The following is an 8,250-nucleotide window of genomic DNA, read 5'->3' on the forward strand; positions in this document are numbered from 1 at the left end:
AAAAATGCATCCATCATCTTACCCAGTATTGAAATCCGAGACCGTCACCTGCCTCGGAAGACACTTTGGCCATAAGAAATATCAAACAGCCATGGCCATTCGAAATGGCAGGAACACACCTTACACTCCAGCACGAGTCCACCACCAGCTGAACCAAGTTTATGCCAGGCAGGCGCTTTCTAGTGCAACGAATTCGACACGAAATGAACAAGTCTGGGGCGTGGGAACCTTGCTCTGTACGCGAACAGATGCCAGCATTCCAAAAGTTCTTCCTCTTTTACCTGTAGTGACATGGACGAGCAACTAAATGCAATTAACATTCAAATCTAATTTTCATGTTGATCATAAGCCGAGTGACCAAAAAGATTGATTAATTAATTAATTATGCAATGAACATATGCATTGTAACAAGTTATTTTTTATTGACATCCATTGCTGTATAAAACATTGTTTGTTTTATAGTTGTTTTAGTGTTGTTTCGGAAAATGGCAGCATCTCTTCGATGAACTCCCACATTATGATTCCACTTTATGTACAGTCACCAACAATATAAATGAGACAACTAGACCTTGAATTGCCTACTTCCCTGCAATTCGTTATGTGCGTTACGGCGATGGCCGAATTTGCTGTTGAAGTTCGCTCATCGCTGTAGAGTTGGCAACACACATGACATATTGCAAGTATTCCAGAATTTAGTTATACCATTTTTATTGTAAGTGACTGTACATTATTACATAAAATACATATATAAAATTTTAACCATTATGATTGATTGATTGATTGATTTGTTGTTTTAAGTCCACTTTATGCACAGTAAGGCTAATCGGGACTGGACCTACAGTTTAAAGTGGGATCCGAACCACTTGTGCCTCCACCGGGTATCGAACCCGGGACCCCTTGATTACAAGGCAACAACGCTACCACTGCGCCATCGAGGAGGCCTTTAACCATTATGAAAAAGCTTATTTCGTCATGGAGCAGTTACATTTTAATCACTCCAACTGTTACTAGATTGCTTTTAATTTCTTTGCATTCCGAAGTCATTCTTCTAAGCCTCATTCTTTGCTTTGAACAACTCCATTTAAATGTTGATTGAATCTAACGTGCACGAAAAAGACGACCATTCGAGACGTTACAATACGATAGGTAAATATACCCAGTACTACTACAGTGTGTCCAGATGTTATTCACCCCATAAGTGTTGTCCATAAGAAAGCTTTCTCTGTAAGCGGAGTGGAGGTCGTTAGTATTAACATGAAGAACTGTAAAAAAATATTTTATGTACTTGGCAACACTCGGTACAATCATGCATTGCGACAAAACAGTAAAATGGCGACGGTGCAGGAAAAGGCCATATCGGTGTATCGGTTTGAATTAATGTTTTAAGTCTACTTTATGCACAGGTAGGCTAATCGGGACTGGACCTACAGTTTAAAGTGGAATACAAACCACTGTGCAATGTATCTAACCCGGTGGAGGCACATAGTGGTTCGGATTCCACTTTAAACTGTAGGTTCAGTCCCGATTAGCCTTACTGTGCATAAAGTAGACCTAACAAAATATCAATCAATCAATCACGGAGTACCACAAAATTTATTCATCGTGCTGGTCCGGAACTGACAATTCCAAATCGATAGTGCATAGTGTAGAGAAGAAACGGTTGGAATTGTAGGCAACCCCCCCCCCCCCCAAAACACAAAAAAACGAGAAATTAAAACAAACGATAAACCAAACCGAGTGGGATTTTCTACAAACAGTCTTGCGAGAATCGCTGAAAATGAACATTTTACTGAACGTCATGTCTGTAGTGATGAGGAGACTTCCTTTGTATCAGGTGTGGTTAATATACAGAACTGCAGAATATGGGGTTCGCAGAATCCCCATGTTGTTCGGGAGCACGTGCGAGATATCCCAAAAGGTAAATGTGTGGTGCGCTCTCAAATACTACAGTGTGATTGGCCCGTAACGAGAGAACAGTTACGTCAAACAATTACCTTGATATGCTTTTCTTAATCACAACAAATGAAGCCAAATGTGATTTTCCAATTGGATGGAGCGCCCCCGCACTGGGGGCTTACTGTGGGAGAGCGTCTTAACATGAAATTTTCAGGTAGGTGGTGGATTGGCCGTGATGGTCCCATTCTATGGCTCCCCGTTCCCCGGACCTGACGCCCCCCCCCCCTAGATTTCTTTATGTGGGGTTACGTGAAGGACATCGTCTACAGCAAGAAAGTTACGGACTCGGTGGAATTGAAGTCCAGGTTCGAGGTGGCTGTGGCATCAATCACCGAATATATGATCCGCTACACGTGGAGTGAATTCATGAATAGACTTGATATTGTGAAAGCCACTCAGGGTGTCCATGTAGAGGTTTATTAATAATGAGAAGTATGTTCACTAAAAATTATTTGAGCCAATGAATGTAATATCATGTCTGTTGTTTCCGAGAGACTTTACACTGTAAAGATATTTGGATCCATCATGGAACGAATAATTTATGGACACCCTGTACATTATCCTGTAGGCTGAGTAGGATACGACCTAGTGTACACGAGCTCTGGAAGTACAACTAAATCTTCTGGGCTTCACACGAGTAGACAATAAATAAATAAGTTCCTCCTTCAATCATTACGTATTTGCATGTTCCTTCTGCAGTGCACAATATCGACGCAGTAATTGTTTCTGCATTGGGAGCCAGATTTGAATCCCGACATTAGAATCATATATCCTGATCGACACAATTAGTCCAAAGAGGAAGAAAGGCATTAGAATGTAAAAAGTGACATGAGTTTTTTTGGTTGGTCACTTTCATAAGCTTATATCCATTCATAACATTTTCCAAATCCGTATGTGCTTGGACGTTTGCTGTGTTAGATGGTGACCTACTCAGCTGCGACAACTATAGATTGGTCGCCCAGGAAGTGTTAAATGCAAATCGTGTATTACATGTACGAGAAATGGTCAATAATTATCCGCATATTTGATCTAGTTTATCTAGGTTGATGCACTGCTTTCTGCGCACTCATATTAATATGGTTTATATACTGCTGGACAAAAAGACAGGATACCTTAATATTTGACATCTGAATTGCAATTACTTATGAAATACGCTCTCAGTTTGGTAGTTTTCTGTAACTTTCGTTTTTGTTCTAATTTAACTTATTGATGCATGTAGAATATCCTCAAAGTTTGTTTTCTGTTGAATATATTTCCAATAATTTAGTTAGCCTTTGAATTGGAATTTATGCGTTATCACAAAAAATTCAAGTGTCCGTTTTTTGTTTGTCCAGCAGTGTATTTGTTGTTGGTTACTTCTTCGTGTAAAAACCAGAGGGACGTAACTCCAATTTATCAAATTTGCAAGACATGGGGAAATAATGTATTGTTAGGAATATGTCTTACTTAAAAAAAAAGTCAGTAAATTGGAGATACGTGACTCCAGCTTACTTCTATCGATCAGAGGTATTTCTGACCCCAAATAGAGCTTAAACAAAACTGAAGACCGCATTTTTTAAATGCGTTCCTCTGGTTCTCATGCGACGATTTAACCTTCTTGTTGTTTTAGGGTATACATGACTGTGTAGCCTTTCCGTTTGCATAAAAGAAGAACAACGAGCTGTGATCCATTTTTTTGTTCACTGAAAGTGTGCAGTACCAGCGACCGAAATCCACCGAAGGCTTACATCAAACTATGTGGAAATACTATACTCAGTGAAGCATTGCTCCGCGTAATTTGATTCAACGAATGTGAATCTTGAGCAATATATGCACTTTAATGTATGAGGAGAGTCAAGAAATAGACATATTTTTGTCAATTGTCGCATTTTGGGTTCTGTATGCTAGACAAAAGCCGGAAACTCATACAGTTTATCTACGCAAGTGACATGATTTAGTTTAACTTGTATTTAGAATGGATATGGTAAATGTATTAAACGGATGGGAGGAGAAACAATGAAACATCGATACCTTACCCAGAATTTTAATTTAAGACTCGTGACTTCGTAGCACGGTTCGCTTACCAATCTACTACGTAGTGTGGAGGATCTCAAATAGAGAGGACAATGAAAACAATAATAGGAGTTACGACAGATGAAAATATAGCTGAGAATTTTGAATGGTAAATCTGAATTAAAAACACGCGGTGGTCTCGTCGGTAGGACGTTTGACTGCCACGTGGGAGACCCGGGTTCGATTCCGGGGTTGGGTGATCTAAGGTCGGAATTTTTCCGGCCATGTCCCCTCATAAAGCGGCTCTGCGGCTCACCCAGCCTAAAATCAATGAGCACCTGGGGACAACCCGGGGGGGGGGGGTAAAGTCGGCCGGAGCGTGGTGCTGATCACATCATCTTCAATTTGGCCGAGATCAAGAATATGTGGGGCCCTACCCCCACATCCCCTAAACGTCCCTTCATGGCACGGTGCTATATGCACGGGAAACTTTACCTTACCTTACCTTAAGGGATTACAGGGGGAAATTGTAAAAATAATAAGGTTACCTGTAATATAAGATGAGAAGGTACGGATAGAACTGTAAGGATTGAAAGAAAGCGTACATACTACTGAAGAGGTTCAAAATTAACAATGGTTGAGTGAAGAAACCAGTACATCTTCTGCATAGTATATAACGTACAAGTTTTTAAAAAATGTGTAGGATTCGTACAGTGAAAATCGGAGATACTTTCATTAATTGTTAGATTGATTTAGTATATTTTACTTCTCCTGCCACTGTTGGCTAAGCGCGAAGACATGCTTTCATTAACTTTGTGAAAGTTGCTACAGTATGATTTTTAAAAAAATAAGAGGTATTTTTGTATTCTTGAAATATATATAATGAGCAAGAATAATAATTTGAACAAAACGAGGAAATTTTATAGTTGTAAAAGTTTCAAAGGGGAAAGTCTTTTTTTTTCAATATGTTGCGCTCTTTACCGGGGCGGTCTACTGGATTCTTGTTTGGCCTGAGCCCCATTGTCTGCCCTGGTTCTGGCACCCATTATAATAGGGGTTCAGAAGGACCACATCTACTTCCAACTACGAGATTAAATATGTTTGATATTTCCTGTTGGCAACGATACAAGTTGAGGCACATACTAGCATGTTGGGTTTTCTTACATTATCTTGTACCGTGCAGGCTCCAGAGTTCTTTTTTGGGTGCTGTAATTCTGTCACTCGTTCATGCATCCCATCTCGTTTTCTGAATATGCGTACTACTAGAGTTGCTAGCTGTATCTTGTGAGCGTGTGGGTCTATATTGTAGCTTTTATGGTGATACACTTGCTACCAATTACACGATACAATGCAGTGGACGGTGAAAAGTGCCAAAATTCTCGACCGTCTTGGCTAAAAAAAAATACACGCGGACATTTAACGAAGAATCCATGCAGGGGGACCAGAACGTTCAGCTTGGGAAGCGGTGTTGCAAAATGCTGTGTGTAATAAGTTCGGGAACGATCACCTTGAAGCGCTGCTAGCTAGTGTAAACTTCTTAAGGCGCTACAACTTAAGTTGTACAACGAAAGTTTTGGTCTACTCAACAATCTTTCTCCTGGAGTCATTCTGTCGACTTCTAACTTTTCATTTCTTTCAGGTGTTTCTAACTCCGTCCTCCCATCTATTCTGTGATCTGCCTTGTTCCTGTTGGTGTCCACATACAAATCCTTTTGTCTAAGTTTCCATTTTTCATTTTATGTGCATATACAAACCACCTGACTTAATAAAGTTTATAACATTTTTGTTTTCTATTATTGTATTTAACTCTCCATTTCTCAGCGTCCTGCTAAGATTATTCTTAAAGCTTTTCTTCCAGACATGTAGTGACAGGTCTTATTATAGAGTTACAAAGGCTCAGTTGTACATTACTGGATATTGAATTACTGGTAAATAGGTATTTATTAGCATAATATGCTTTGTTACCAAGTACGACTTTCTCGTTAATTTCTCCATCAATCGTGTTACCTGCGTGAACCGAAGCAATTACTTATTACCAGTTTTTCATTACGAAGTGCTTACAATATTTTACACTAGAATATGCAATATTCTAAACTTCTAAATCATCATGTATCAACCTGAATAACCAGTACTTATTTTTGGGTGCGTTACTCAAATCCCCCTTCCCTCTCTCCCTTTCATAACTCTGCTGTATCTCTGTATACATCCTAACGGCACTGCATTTGAATTATATAAATAAAAAAATTAAACCCCACCATGAATTTACGTTAACAATGTATTATTCTCTGTGCATCTCTGAAGGTTTTAGCCACTAAATTAATAAATAGGCACTACAGTCAAAACAAGAACAGTAAGATTATACTGTATACAGTGATAGTACCGTCAAATGTATTACTGCATTGCGGACATCTTCGACGGAGGAATGGTTGTTTCATAGTGATTGTTCCATCGTCTCTTGTATCAATTCACTACTCCATCTTATCATCGCGATCAGCCTCAAAGGTAAACAAACTATGTAAAATTATAAAAGTATAAAGTATTTCTGAGCTGAAAAGCTACTAATCCGTTCTCGCAGAAGAAACTAATCATCACCTGTAACTTTTTGTCGATAAATGAATTAGATCACATTGCTAGTTTCAACAAAATGACTGTAAACCTAGTTCATATTTATTACACCATTAAATGTTCATTCAGAGTAAAAGTATTCATTAGAAGTAATCAGAAATGCTGGCATTTTATTATTTTGTTGTGGAGAACAACAAGGAATGTCATGCGATCACATCACTTTATCTATAATTTTCAACAGCAATAGCACTATTCTTTCGGGATGCGAAAATGTACTTTCCGCGTTCTTCTGTTCGTGATGACACTCACGGGACACATGATTCATTTGTATTCCATAAAAAACACGACAAATAAAAATGTTCAATTACTATGAAACTCCAATTCATCTATAATTGAGGACTAAAAGTTGTAAACGTTGTAAGTGCCAAAAGCGAAAGTGTTGGGAAATCGCATCGTTCCGCACATCAGCCCGTAAGAACGTTCACACTAGTGACCTCTTTACACGCCCTTTGAACTACTACCAGCCACTTTTCACGTTTACCACATTATAAAGCATGGCACATTTCACAGTTTAAATTGGAAAACGGTGTTTGAATTATTGTGGCACTTACAGCGTTAAACAATTTTAGTCTTCAATTTATCATCGTGGAATTGACTTTTGGGTGCAGTTCAGGAGATACTGCTTTTCGGAAACCATGCATTTTTGTATTTTTGACCATGGTATTAATTGAACATATTACGTTTTATTTACACATTTTATATTATATATTATTAATAACAATCAAATATTATGCCAAATATTAAATTAAGAGACATATTGGATTTTCAATTTCAAAACTAATTTATATTTTTATTTCTATGTATACAAAGTTGAAATCTACTATGTCATTGATTAAAACATGTGAAGACGAGAAGAGAGAGGTAAGGTTAAAAGTTGCAAGGAAAGTGCATGAAAACATTTCCACAAAAAACTTCTGTTTTGGAAAGATTCGTTAAATTCGACGAAATTAAATTGTTCATAAAACTGTTACTTGGAATTATCAACATGCATGGTACTGATGTCTGTCATTCATTTTCAGCGAATTCATTGTTCGCAATGCGGATTGACTAATGCACGTACTTTGAGCCTTATCATTCCAGAGGAAGGTGGCGAATTATTATTGTTTGGCGGCTGATATTCCAGGGCATTTAACACTGCTGGATAACATTAAGCTTCTTTATCGATCACGCCAGTACATTAACCGGAAAGCACAACAGGCGTGGATTTCCATTCATCCTGAGGCACTCGATGTTTGAATGAATAAATGACAGTATCAATCAAATCTTGAAGTATGTGATTAAGGAGAGAATGCACAGAAATGAATAACGACGAGGTTTTCAACACCCGACATCATTTTCAAACGAATGACCATGTTGGATGCAGGGTGATTTAAAACTGATAGCCCAATATATCTGCTTATCTAAATTGTAGAGAAACTAGATATTTGTGTCAAAGAGTGACATAAAATATGAAAAAGAAAAGGTTAATATATTACCATGCTTAACTTCGTTTGATTTATTACTTTACTTCAACAACAGGGGTAAATTAATAATGGTATGAGTGAAAGAGCAACTTACTCTGGATTAGAGCCAGAGAAATTTGATTTCTCATCAACATGTATTAACGTTATAAAATTAAGAAGTAACTAAGAGCATAGACGTAACTTGGGATGGGACCTAACTTTTGGGGAAGGGGGC

This window comes from Lepisma saccharinum, chromosome 2 (genome assembly GCF_977018435.1).
Source record: "Lepisma saccharinum chromosome 2, izLepSacc3.1, whole genome shotgun sequence".
In the NCBI taxonomy this organism is placed as follows: domain Eukaryota; kingdom Metazoa; phylum Arthropoda; class Insecta; order Zygentoma; family Lepismatidae; genus Lepisma; species Lepisma saccharinum.